At 33.8% G+C, this 14,955-nt stretch overlaps 1 long non-coding RNA gene across 6 annotated transcripts; it reads right to left on the reverse strand.

Annotated features, from left to right (window-relative positions):
* Nucleotides 1-404: 404 nt before the first annotated feature.
* LOC147382326 (uncharacterized) lies at nucleotides 405-10,096 on the reverse strand. 6 transcript variants are annotated; one of them, XR_015173745.1, is made up of 5 exons: nucleotides 8,327-10,096; nucleotides 4,029-4,160; nucleotides 3,637-3,881; nucleotides 3,426-3,484; nucleotides 405-3,323 (listed from the first exon to the last, which is right to left on the reverse strand). It is a non-coding gene; the product is annotated as an uncharacterized LOC147382326 (long non-coding RNA). The 6 variants fall into 6 exon arrangements; XR_015173741.1 differs by having other exon boundaries at nucleotides 4,328-10,096; XR_015173742.1 differs by having other exon boundaries at nucleotides 406-3,323; nucleotides 4,029-8,390; nucleotides 8,653-10,096.
* Nucleotides 10,097-14,955: the final 4,859 nt, after the last annotated feature.

Below are 14,955 nucleotides of genomic sequence, written 5' to 3' on the forward strand. Positions count from 1 at the left end.
TTTCTCTACCAGCAAAAATATTCTAGAGATTTATTGAAGAAGTTCGGAATGCTCGAAAGCAAACCAATCTCAACACCAATGGAACCAAATGCTAAGCTGTGTGCACATGAAGGAAAAGACTTGAAAGATGCAACGATGTATCGACAACTGGTAGGTAGTCTTATCTACTTGACTTTGACTCGACCTGACATTTCTTATGCAGTTGGTGTGATGAGTCGGTACATGCAAAATCCAAAGAAGCCACATTTGGAAGCAGTCTGACGAATACTAAGATACGTGAAGGGTACAATTGACTATGGTCTTTTGTACAAGAAAGGCGAAGATTGCAAGCTAGTGGGCTACTGTGATGCTGACTATGCAGGAGATCACGACACTCGCCGATCAACTACTGGGTATATGTTCACTCTTGGATCGGGAGTGATTTCTTGGTGTAGCAAGAGACAACCGACTGTGTCTTTATCAACAACAGAAGCAGAATATCGAGCAGCAGCAACAGCAGCTCAAGAGAGTATGTGGCTGATACAGCTGATGAACGATCTACATCAATCAATAAATTATGTTGTTCCATTATACTGTGATAACCAGTCAGCAATCCGTTTGGCAGAGAATCCAATTTTTCATGCAAGAACTAAACATGTGGAAGTGCATTATCATTTTGTTAGAGAAAAGGTTCTTCAAGAAGATATAGAAATGAGACAAATCAAAACAGATGATCAAGTTGCAGACTTGCTCACAAAAGGATTGAGTACTGGCAAGTTTGAGAACTTTCGTCGTCAACTCAACATGGTGCAAAGAGTAAGAGCTGGTGTTGAGGGGGAGTGTTAAAATTCAACACCAGCCCAAATTGGGAAAAGCCCACATTTATTGTCCAAGCCCAATAGTTATTTATAGCCCAATTTCTAGAATCTTCCTAGAGAAATCTCTAGATGTCTTTAGATAAGAGAAAAATAGAAGATTCTAGAATTATAGATATTTTGGTAGAAAACTCTAGACTAATAGATATTTTTAGAAAGTTCTAGATGACAAAATTGTAACCACTAGATTAAGAATGTGTTGGCACAATCCTAACCATTAGTTAAGGAGGTGCCACTAGTATAAATAGGGGTGAGTCCTCTCATTTTGTAATCAAGTAGTAAGAAACAAGTTGTGAGTAAGAAGTCTTGAGAGGTTGTAAAAAGTGTGAGTGTTTGTAAAAGTGTGTTTTTCTTAATAGAGTGTTATTTTTTTTTTTCAAGTTGTGAGTGATATCTTTATTGAGGGTATAGTACAAGTAAATCGTTTACTTGTTTATATCCAACATTTGAGTATTTAGAGTCGAGTACTCTAGATTTTTCCTCAACATGGCCTTCCCTGAAAAAATAGAACCAGAAGGATTAATGATCAAACAGGACCAATTTTATAAATGTGATGGCTAGAAGGATTAGTAATTTCCATCGGTACATAGGATCAAACTCTACATGTCAATTTGGTAGCATACCTGATATACATTGGTCCAGTCTTGAACTATTGGTTTCAATTAAACCTTCTTGCTTTTTTTTCTCGTCTAGTTCAATTACGGCTTCATTGGGTGGAACATTATTCATCTTCTTGCATCTCATCATAAGATACCTCCAACAGATTCTCATCCGCAAGTGAAATTGCATTATTACTGTGTTGTCTATGTTGTTCGATTTTGAAAAAATCTCTACGTATAGACACGTTACATCCAACCAAAACTAACACTACAGTAAAATAGGGCTATAACGACGGTCTTGACCGTCGCTATAGGAACAAATACCGTCGCAAAACACATGTAGCGACAGCCAGGGAAGCCGTCGGTACTCGTCGTTAATAATCCATAGGACTGATAGCGACAGCCAATATTGGCCGTCGTTATAGGATATCGTTTTTAAAAAAAATAAATTACTCTTTAGCTACGCTTTTGGCTGTCGCTGTAAAGGTTTTTGAAGAAAAAAAATTTTTATTTTACACCAGTCCCCTCATGTATTGCAAAATATTGGAGATACCCCTATGTTTTGAAATTGATGACCATGACCCAATTACCAATATGAAAATACCAAAATGCTCCACTCTACTAGAGTTCATTATGTTACTATTATCCGATTATGATACAAAATGAGCTACTAATTTTACTTTTACATTACAAAAATTAATGGACATGGAGTAATTATAACTAATTAGTTGCCTTTGCTGAGGTCTTGATAGGATATGAAGCATCCATGGCTATATCACATATTCCCTCTTCATCGGTTATGCCGCACTGCATTCTTATGTAATCTTTCTCACCCTATTTTGGTCCCCATGAGTTCTTCACTATCCAATACATGGTCCCATCTAGAGTTGCTCCATAGCCCACGATCGCCACCCCATGATCTAGTTCTTTGCCTCAATCTCTCGTGAATACGCCTTGTGATCATAGTCAAGTCGATTCATACATATAAATTAAAGTCAAGGAATTTTATGTATTTAGAATATAAGAACTGCAAACTAACCTAAAAGTATATCTATATATATACTAATTGAGGGCCACTACCATTATTTGTTATCACCATCATATGTTGAATACTATGTCAAGATTGGATGAACAAGAGGAATACTCACCTCCGGATTGAAGGATGGTAGAATTCATCCTCCATACTTCAAGGGAGTTGGAAGAAACTTTCTCGATGTCCAAAATAAGTCAAATGAGAAACATTTGGTAGTCCTAGTGTTACTATATGTATAATGTTACACAGTAAGTTTCAAGAGTCTACCTTGGCATAAAACAAAATATTTAAACCCAAATTCAACTATGGATTATCAAGAATCTAATTTAAAGCTTGTCAGAGATAAAACTAAGTGCAATATTTACTTAAAGGTATCTAATTTCCACTTTGAAAACCCAACTTCATAAGAAAATTTAATGAGAAATTAAGCTCACAACTAAGAAAAAACAAAGGTTAGCATCTTCAGTTCCATGGAACAAAACAATCACCAAATTAATTGATTTTTCTCAAATTACACCAAACCCAACAACTACATTTCAACAACTTTTGCTAACACCAACCTAAATATGTGTTGGTCTTTAGTGATTTACACATGAATTGGGGTGGTGTTAGCAAAAGTTGTTGTTGTAATAGAATCTTTTTACTCAAATTCTTAAGCGAAATACCTCGAAGTAAAATTTGAAGTGAGAACCATCAGCGTCAATGGCAATAGATACGAGCTGATTAGCAACAGCTTTCGTCAAGGCATTCTTGTTGTTGGCAGGTACATTCTCATGTCCATCAATTGATACCGCACAAGAATTTATTGTCCAATATCCTCAAACTCTCCAATATAACCTAAAATGGGATACTATTGAACCTCAAAAGCTAATCGTATTAGATCCATAATTAATAAAGAAATGCAGCTCCATGATTTTCTAGTGATTGGCATATACTCACTTGGGTGGTTGTGATGAATCAAGCTGCATCGTGACAGGACCATCGTTAACCAAATTAACCTTCCATAATCACAAGAAGAAAAAGGCAGACTACCCTTCAATTTATAGCAATATTTATATGGATGATTCCAATTCTATGAAAGATTGTAATTAGTAGTGATATATCAAATAAACAAGCAACTCAAGAAGGAGCCCAAAGAAGATGGCAATACCTCGGCTAGATCTTCTACAAGGCATTGGAGCTGGCCTGTCTTTGGAGAGTTGGAATATCGAGTTTTGCCTGTTTCAGTTCCATGGCGTGGAGGCCATGGGAGATGGTGATGTGGGTGCCATTGCCTTTGAGGGGAAAGCAATTGGAGCATGAGATGGTGGTGTGATCATCCTCACTAAAAACCAGCCACTTGACCCATCTTCTTACAAGCCCAATGACCACGTGTGGCATCAACTTCCAAGACGTCTATGGATCCCAACCAAGCCATATGATTAGATCAGTAGTATTGTCTATGGATCCCAACAAGCCACATGACTAGGTGAGTTATATTTCAAGCAAATAGAGACAAAAAAAAGGTGGACATGAAAGTGTCCAAACCACTCTGATACATACCATATCCAAGCGTTCATCTTTGGGTTCAACTCTAGTTCTATCATTGTCACATTTTTGCGGATTTATCACCCCTTGTTCCCCGAGCTTCTTTATCGATTCCTAATATTCCATTTGGTATTGAAGTCTCTCATTCTACAGTAAAGTAAAATAGGAAGATAACAAAAAGTCAGACACTATCAAGAAAATTAAATTAAACACTACATGGAGCATGACAAGCATGAATATCTAACAAAATCCATGTCAACAACAAAATACACCAATATGAATGAGTAAGCAACATTATAATTAATTTAACCAACCTCCACTGTCTCTTCACAATTTCTTTCTGCCTCAGCAATACGATTTTGAGCTTCTATGTTTATTCTTTCAACCTCATCCTGGAAAGCTTTCTGCTGCCTTTTATGTTCTACAATGAGTTTGTCTAATTGTACGTCAAGCCGTCTTGACAAACTTTTGTAATCAAATTCTTCCTTTAGTTTCACTATATTCTCCACCTTCATAGCCTATTAGAAACAAAAATTTCAGTAACCTTGCGAAGATGAATGTCATCATTCATACATAAAAACTAATAGCTTTGTCCTTCTACCTACCTTTTATTGCTTTCTGCCATACTAAGATGGAAGCCTCTTACTCATCCACACCCAACCCTTTCCCACCACCAGCACCTTTCATATCTAAGAGTAAGCCTCTTATTCTTGGGGGTCCAATGCATGTTGTGTGCCAAAGTTCAGAGTGTTCTCATTGGTTGAGAAGCTATGGGTCAACTATGCTCCAATTGCCGTGTTGGTCAGGGGGCTCACTGTTTGATAATAGGAAGCATTCAATGTGTCGCCTTTAACTCCTTCGTATTCTCGTAATTGATCAAGCACATCCTCTCCACTCAACGGTTTTGGTGTATATTCCAACTCTTTTTTTCCATTAAACGAATTTTTATTTTTTCGGAATCTATGATCAAGTGGTAAAAATAAACGATGTCCCAAGTAACATTCTTTATTTCCTTTCTGCAATTTGACTAAACAAGTGTCTTTGTAGCAAAAGAGGCAAGCAAGTTTTCTTTTAGTACTCCATCCTGATAACTTCTCATATGCAGGAAAGTTGTTGATAGTCCATAAAACGGTTGTAAGCATCTTCAAATTTTATTTTCTTGAGTCATCGTATGTCTCAACTCCATCTGTCCACAATTCATTCAATTCGTCTATCAATGGTTGCAAATACACATCGATGTCATTCCCAGGAGCCTTAGGACCTAGAATGAGTAACAACAACATAAAAGAAGTTGGTTTCATACACATCCATGGAGGTAAGTTATACGGAATCAAAACAACGGGCCATGTGCTGTGAGGAGTACTCATGTAACTGAAAAGAGTAAAACCACCGCTTGCCAATCCAAGTCTAACATTCCAAGGTTCAAAACCAAATGACGGATACTCTTTGTCTAAAGTTTACCACGCCATAGAGTCAGCTGCATGCCTCAACACGCCATCTTTTATACAACTATCGGAATGTCATCTCATGTTCTCAGCTGTTTTGAAGACATAAACAACAGCTTAAGCTTCAATTTTAACGCAAAATGACGCAAAATCTTTGTAGCTATTTTCTTATCTTTTGTAGACGAAAGAGAAGGTTCCTCAGTTGATTGGCATTTAATTGATCTCCATTTAGACTCACCACACACTACGCATTCATTTGCATTCTCATGCTCCTTCCAATATAGCATGCAATCATTCGGGCACGAATGTATCCTCTTGTAATGTAAGCCAAGTTCCCGCAAGATTTTCTTCGATTCGTAATAATTCTTTGGCAACTTTTCACCAGTAGGAAATGCATCTTTTAACAATTCGAGTAACATATCAAATGATTTATTACTTCATCCATTAACACATTTCAAATGTAACAACTCTACAATGAAATATAGTTTCGAAAATTTAGTACAACCCGGATATAACTCAGTCTCAGTAGCTTTCAACATTTCATAAAACTTGTTTGCATCCTCATTTGGCTCATCTGGACTATCATCATTTGACTCATTAACATCTTTACAATCAGAGTTTGGGATTTCAAATGCATCTTGTAACATTCCTTACATATCATCACCCTCTTTTGACTCATCAATTATATATTCATCTTCGAATGTCTCACCATGACGTGTCCAATGTATATATCCCTTATCTATCCCATACCATAATAAATCATCATGCACGTTTTCTCTATTCTTTACCACCACGTTGAGACATTTGACATAAGGACATTGGATCGCATTATCGAACCTTGAATGAAAAAATGCAAGATCCAAAAACTTAATAACTCATGTTTTACACTCAGGGGTATCTCTAAGCAACTGAATCCAACTTTTATCTATCGGTATATCCACTTCACAGCAATATCACCTTTAAACCAAAAGCACATAGTCATATACAACTAAAACTAAGGAAACAACTAGTCAACTATTGACAAAATATTTTACTCAAATGAAACGATCCATCTATAGACCATATTTGACCTAATATTATCTATGAATTAACCCAATTTATCCAACCCAGCCCATTAAAGTGAAAAATAAACTAGGCAATCTTCCATGAACGATTATCAAATATGTATTATTAGTAATACATAACAAATCAACATACCCATTATTTAACAACTTATCAAATATGTATTATTAATAATATGAATTGCAATTAATATAATATGGTGTTATCTACAAAGCTCTTATCCCTTACTAATGAAAATAGATAGAAGAGTCTATAAAAGAATAAAAGTCAAAGAGATTAAAAAAAGAAGAAAGAATTATTGATAAGGGTTGACATTGGATAGGAAACAAAGCCACAAGAATGATGTTAAAATATAACATACAAAGTACCATAAACTATAAATGCAACAGTGGTATAACTAAATCCAGGCACACAATTAGACTCGCACAACCTATGGTTTCAATTAGATTATATATGTTATACTAGAACTATAGCCCAACATTGCAAAATAGTTTCCTTTGATACAAGGGAGACAATATTAATCCACCATTGCTTCTATTGCAAAAGTATAGATTCCCTTATCCTTTCCTAATTTTCTTCCCAGCTATTATCATTGGTAGTTATATACATAATTCTAAATTATTAGCTAGTAGAGTAGGAGAAATCCTACCTCTATTAATCTTGAAAAAACATGGAGCTTTTGTATAAGTGTGAAAAATATAGGAAAGTATTATCCTTTCCCATGAGGTGATGAAGAGTAAGGGTAGTTTTTTTTATAAGGATATTTTTGAAATTTAAGGGAGAAAAGAAGTTTGTGATTCCATTCCAAATCATGAGGATTCTTCACAGTCTCCTCCTTTGAGGAGATCAACTTTGAGATTTGGTTCTATGTTAGCAATAATGGATCAAACAAAGGTTACTCCAATTCCCTTATTGATCCAACCCGTCTTCTCCAATCAACATCAACCGATGCAGGTGGAGTAGTCAATGTTGGTTCATGTTGTGGATCATAGTCTCATGGTTTCATATCTTTATCTCAATACCGAGATCATTTTTAAGTCCAATTCGGATTTGTGAATCAGAAAGAAGAGAAAGATCTTACTACTGGAGAATAATAAGTTAAATCCTGATCTTGGCATCTTGCATCATTCACAAATGATACTAAGATGATTAGGGAGAGTCATCTCTATTTCCAACGAATTTTAATAACCATGTATCATGCATGCAAGTAAATTCTCAAATAGCTTATGCGTTCTACAAATAAAATATCGCAACTTGATAAACTTTAACGAATGATTCGCATATGAAATGAATGAAAGAAATAATAATTCACAAAAATCACAGCCTTGCAATGTTTATCATTCATCATTGGTTTATTACTTAGTCGGTCATAAATTTCCAATGGTCAAGTTATTGTAAGCGGATAGTTTAACAACCCGTCTTCTCCAATCAACCCATGGAATCTAATTATATTTGTTTTTGTTCCCATGCATTTTTCTATTACAACAACGGAAACTACAACAATAATTTTAACCAAAGCTCAAACAACTCAACATCAACCAATTTAATAATTCATCAAAAATAAATAAACCACAATTCAGTTAGGAATAAAAAAATTCAAAAGACTACGGAAGCCAAGGAGTACATATATAATCATAGCAAACTATTACATTACTTATTTAAATTTATTTTTCCTACAAAATTAGCACAAAAATCTTTTACAAAATGAAACTTACTTCAAACTTATTCCCTCCACCCATTACATACAAGCTTAGTTAATTTGAACTTAAAGCAAATAAAAAAATTAATACAGATCTGAGAGTAAACTTGATAATCTTAGTGAGTTCTCAGATTTGATAAGCAGAATCGGAGAGTGATGGTCTCCTGAAATCTGATTTTGTCCAATTGAATATTAGTTAGCTATAAAAATGAGAAATTAGGGTCTTGGTTTGAAATTGAACCAAAAATTGAATTAAAATCATAAAAATTGGGATTTTGGTTTGAAATCAAACCAAAATTTGAATCAATGCTATAGAAATTAGGATTAAACAGAAAAATCAACAAAATATGCAGGAAAACAAAATATGCAGAAAAATCTAGGGTTTAGGGATCGATTGAAGAGAAAAATTAACAAAATATGTATGGAAACATACCTAAATTTTCGAGGTCGAAATCAGATCGAATCTGTTTAGTTGAACCCTCACGCATTTGAGAGATCAAGAGAGAGAGAGATCAATAGAGAGGCAGAGAGAGATCGACAGAGATAGAGGCTTCATTTTTTTATTTGCAGACGAGAGAGAGTGAGTGAGGCTTCGTTTTCGACTGTCGATTCCTTCTCTACAAAGCAATCAACGGAGATGAGAGAGAGAGAGAGAGAATGACATTCGAGTTTCACACGAGAGAGAGTGACTGGTTTCGTTTGAGACGAGAGACAGCGAGGATGAAGGAATCGAAAACGAGAATTTCAAACAAAGTCAGACAAATTTTCAGCTAGAGTGAGTGAGTGAGTTAAGAGCTAGAGTTAGTGATTTGGATGAAATAAACATTATATAGCGACGGTCAAACTTTGACAGTCACTAAAAGTGGTTGTGATAGCTAATTTTTCTTGTAGTGTAAGTCTGGTTGCTCCTTTCCTTCCTTCTTAGTTGAGACTTCATTCATTCTCGCATCTTGTGAATTAGGAACTACAGTAAGACCATTTATCCTTTCAGAATATTCATTCCTAGAAGAAGAATGAAGTTCTTTGGACGGAGTGGAAAATTCACAGTATTCATCAGAAACACCGGATTGCCTTCAATGGTAAAGACATGATTCTTTGGCAACGAATGTACATTGAGCTCACTTGACCTATCTGCAATGCATGCAGAGGAAATTTTGATGTCCTTCACAGGGGTGAGAAGTGACACATTATCATTCGGTAAAACAAGATTCCATACACAAGTGGATACACAATCTTGGGATGGCGTAACATGCAGTTTTATAAGTCTGTTTGAACTCCTAGATTCTTCATAGCTGGTGATTGGGATCTAAAATTCCTTGGCATGAGCAAAAATTGTCGGAATATCATGTCGTAACACTGAACCCAGAAGACTTTGAGAACCACACATATGGTGATTTAAAGTACTAGCTAATGACGTCCGATCTCCCAAAGGAAATACCTCAACCTCGTTTGATTGTTTGAGAACTTTATTTTTGTAAGATGACCCAGTAAGTTCTTTGGTCATAGATAAAAAAAGATGACGTATCATTTGTTGGTCACAACCAATCCTTCAATCGCAAACTATTTGACTCTTCTGCAACTGATGCAAAATCAATCGCTTTTGAAGATTTTGGTAATTTATTGGAGGCCAAGAAAAACTTCACAATATCATGGAACACCAAATCTCCTTCACCACAGGAAATTTTATCCCACCTGGCACGCCAATTACAAAACCAAAGCTTATTCGAGTCCATTTTTTCAGCAGATGAAATTCTTTCTACTTTGATGGCCTCATTGTAGAATTGTTTTTTCCTCATAGCACTAGCCATTAGCACTAGCCATTAGAGACTTTCAACATCAAAATGGACTGGTAAGAATCACATATTACCGAATACACCGTCAACCTCAATATCTTAAAATAGAAGTAGCCAATATTATAGAGAGCTGCTATTGGCAACTCAACTTTTACTTCTTACGCCCAATTAAAGATTAAAACACACTTTTTAAACATTAGAAAGGTTTGGCTCAACACTCAAATTTAGACAATTTCAGTAGTTGTTTAGAATTATGGTTAGGCTCATAAAATCCTAAACCCAAAAATAGGAATCGAGAAAAAAAAATGAGAGTTTCTATTGGCACCCCAATTTTTACTTATTCTCAATCATTTACTTATTATTTTATTTTTAATTAGGGTGAAATAAGTAAAAGCTGGGGTGCCACTCGCAGCTCTCATAAATATAAAGGTTGACTGACATATAATTCTTGGAAATAACAACTTTAACGCATTCCATAGAGAGTCCAAGCAAAGATGACAAATTGGCAACGTCATAGGACCCTCTTATTTCATTTATTGAAGTGGCAGCACTTGAGAAAATGAGATTTTTCCCTCATGTCCAATCCACCAGCAACTACAAATTCAAGTAATACGCTTAGATTACAAACTTGATGCTTGGTTGAAATGGCTATAAATACTTAATATGCACAAATATTACTACTTCTACTGTGTTTTTGGAGCATAAAAAATGAATAACTAAATTTTAACTCAATTCCACTAGGCTTGGGAAAACCTCTGATAATAGTAACCTAAAAAAACCTAGAAGCATCCACATTCAGTTATGATCTTCAGCAACAATTCTTTAAAAATTTAAAAAAAATCCAAATTTTGTTTTGTTCAATTATCAAACAAGTGGGCTCTTGGAGCACTTTAATTCCCAAAAGCATTTAATTTTTATAGAGCATTCCACTACTTTATCTTGCTCTAGATTCTAGTCAGATCTTGATCAACTATTCATATTTTAGAAGCATAATGGCAATATTCTGGCATAGATTATGGAAATAGCTTCACACATGACACTTGTAAGGCTCAAAGAGCATATTTTAGAAGAAAAAGGTTAACCAAGGCAATTAGGGATGATCTTGATGAAAATTATTGTTATAGATGTCTAATTGATGATAACTAAGACATGAAAAAATAAAATAAAATCGCCACATCCGAATAGACGATTATAGGAGAAAATAAGAATTCGATAATGAAGAATTATTGAATCAAATTTGTTACGTAAGAGAATGAAAAACATGGTTATTGCTTTTCCTAATCGTTAAAAGAACATGAAATAAGATGAGGAAGGGATCAATGGTTCAAAATAGTTCATTATGGGTGACTAAAGATGAAATAATGAGCTTCAATTAGAAAACCAAGCCAAACCGATCTCGCTTGGCTCTTGATATTGAGATTCAAAAGGTTCAAAAGCACCACATCAATGCTAAAGTGGACGATTTGGCTTTCAAGAAAATTCATTAGCACAAAGGAGACACTAAGAGATTCATTGTTTGTAAACTATGATTGATGATTTTCACTTCAACATGGAGAGCACCACCATCTGAATAAATCATTGAGGTCATCAATTGTTTAAAGATTCCCCCAATTTTCTCTATATTTTGAGATTAAGTTATCAATTTTGTTCAATTTTACAGCAAAAAAATTCTCATCTTGGCATTTGTAACCATTTGCCTCCTTGCTTGAACATCAGGAATAAGATGAGAGTACATGATCTCAAAATATACTCCGCACTGCATATAGACACCAGAGCAAGAACATCACTTCAAATAATTGATCCTAATTTACATATCTATAAGACATTATCCAATAAACTATCATAATCAGGCGAATTCAAGAAGAAACCTCAATCGCAGCTTTGACCATCGGAAGCTTCAATCGAAAAGGTTACTTTTCGGAGAAATCTATTGCAATTATATCTACCAACACCAATACAAGTATACAAGTATAATCATTCAAAGGCTCACATTATCATTGATTTTTATTTGTTGAGAAATTTAATTTTCTTAAACATTTAAGCCAACATATTTTTTCAACCTCCGTACATTTCTATATAACACATATGATTTACAGAATATGAGTACAGATCATCAGTCGGACTAAACATGAGTCAAAACTAACCTCTCCAACTTAGTAAGATTTTAAGTCCTACTATGAGTCGTGAGCACATATTGTGGTATATCAAAAGAGATGATCTGGTCACGGATAGAGGAGACAATTTTAAGAACTTTGAAACTGTTTTTTTTTTTCAAGAATAGTTCTTTTTCATCATGGTATTTACTTTTAAATTTGTGAATTCATTAGCCATCCATTTTCAACACCTTGAATGATGTTAAAAAGCAATATTTCTTTTTATTTTGTTTTTTTAAACCTGAGACTATAGTGTTGGATTGATAATGTGGTGATTCATGTGACCCAACAACCCATAGTAAGATTTGTATTGCATTTTAATTAATTGATGTCTTATTTGGAGAAAAAAACACTTTCTTTACAAACTTAGAAAGACCCGAATCTTACTAGGTTTTAAAATGGATGGCTACCAAATTTAAAATTAAAACTAACTGGAAAAAAAAATTTAAGTATTTTTTTTATTTATAAATTTCATAGAATTTTGTCCTCTAATTAAATTCATGTAGGGTCACCGGGTCTTGTTTTGGATGCCAAAAGGTGAGTTCAATGACCCTTAGTGAGATTTAAAAACTTACTAAACTAGTAAGACTAGTCATACTCTATTCAGTTCCAACCTCTAGCTTTGATTAGAAATTTATTTTATTTTATTTTTACTACTTTTTCTTTTAGGATTTGACTATATTATTACTTTAATTGATCATGCGTTTCTTCATTTATAGATCCTTTGTTATTGGAAATATTTGTTGCTATGTAATTGCTAATTTATTGCAAGTGATTCATATTATTTTTATTATTATTATTATTAGTTACTTATTTAGAAAAAATAGAGAAAAGTGGAGTCATTTTCAAAAATCATGACGATGAAATATTTCTTATTTTTAATTAGAATATAAGTTCTTATTTTACAATTTTTATTTTGTGATGATTATTTTTGGATTACAATTTATTATTAAAATTGAATTTGAAATATTTACATCAATAGACTTGCATCTTAGTTAAACAAACAATATGCAGACTAAACTCAAATCAAATCAATGTTAGACAAATGCCATACAAACTAAACTTAGTAAGGGTTTTCATCATAGGATCAAGGAAAATCCTATTCAAGATATGTAAAATAATTTTTGTTGCGACCAAACAAATCCAGAGGGCCTGTTTGACTGCAATAAAATTTGTTTTACATATCTTGAATTAGATTTTCCTTGATCTTGTGGTGGAAACCCTTAGCCAAATTTAACTTCCATTCTGTTTGTCTAACATTTATCCAAAAATAGGATTAGTCTACAAGTTTTTTAATAGACTAATGAAAAATGACACCATGGCATGTGTTAAAACCATAGATCTTTACTCCTCGGGATACCAAATTGCATATATTTATGGGGATGTGTATATGTATGTCCCGCGACACAAAATCTATGATTCTAGCACATGCCACATCAAGAGAGTATTTTGAGTTTGCCACGTGGGGGAGTCAAATTATCATGACTTTTAAAAGAAATATACTCGTCTATGATAAAACAACGTACCAACAGAAAATGAAATTGAAGAGCTATGTACGATAAAGTTATGCATGCAAGGATGTGTATGATTATCTAAACCTTAACATGTACACTAAATGTAAACCGATCCCATACTTGCTACCTTGTATTGATTAGGGTTTAAAATAGGTCAGGTTCCTATCCGAACCATTTTGCTTTCATTAAATCCATATCAATATCCAGATCTAATCTAATCGAATTAATTAATTCAAGTCAGATAATATCAAACCATTTGACAAAATGGTGACTTTGAACTCAAGACCTCGCCTTTTTTAAGGGAGGTCTTGACCAATATACCCAACCATTGTTGATTGATGTAGTATAGCTTGAAAAATTAAAAAATACGACTTGCAAAGTAATATATCATTCGGATCTTGGTAGATAAAGGGATGGATCTGTATCCAACCCGGATCCAGTTTGGGTCAAGGGACATCAACTCATATCCAATCCATATTTTAATTTATATATACTTGTATAGATAGCTCATTTTTGCACTTGCCAAATTAATCAATTTGTCAATCCGATTGCAACAATTCCCAATGATAGATGAATATTATTAAAAAAAAATTGTTACTAGATTTATTTCCAAAGATCGGAGGAGATATTTTAGAAATCACACTATGCTAATAAAATATGACCCAAAAATATAAAAATCATTATTTTCAGACAAAAGAAGCTTTACGAGAAAAATCACTAAAAATTGATTGAATTACCAAAACATCCCTAACATCAAAACATCCATAAACCCTACATTACGCTTAGGAAAATCATTTCGAACACATAAAACAACAAACTAAAATCAAATAAATTATTTCGTCAATTTCCTCAAAATTACCAAAATGCCCCTCATAGAGTCCATGGCCATTTCACGCCAAAAACCCATAAGTGACACAAACCAATACTCTCATTAAATTTCTTATAAAAAATTAATTTCAAAATATTCTAAAATGTTGAAAATCAACATTTCAACGCAGAAACCCTCTTTGAGGATAAAACGATAATTTTTTAAATCCTAAAAAATAAAAAATAAAAATTAATAATTAAAATATTAATTAACATAAAGTGAAATCTTAATAAATCAAATTAAAATTTTTGAACAGATAAAATCAATTAATTAAGCCCACAGGCCAAATTTTAAATGGTGGTCCATTTACTTAAGTGGGGATCACATAATATTTAATAAAGAACCCTCCATCGAGAGTCCCACAAAATTAAAAATATAATTTAATAAAGAACCCTCCATTGGGAGGTT

This window comes from Akebia trifoliata, chromosome 16 (genome assembly GCF_017979445.1).
Source record: "Akebia trifoliata isolate Shusen 1 chromosome 16, ASM1797944v1, whole genome shotgun sequence".
Taxonomy (NCBI): Eukaryota; Viridiplantae; Streptophyta; class Magnoliopsida; order Ranunculales; family Lardizabalaceae; genus Akebia; species Akebia trifoliata.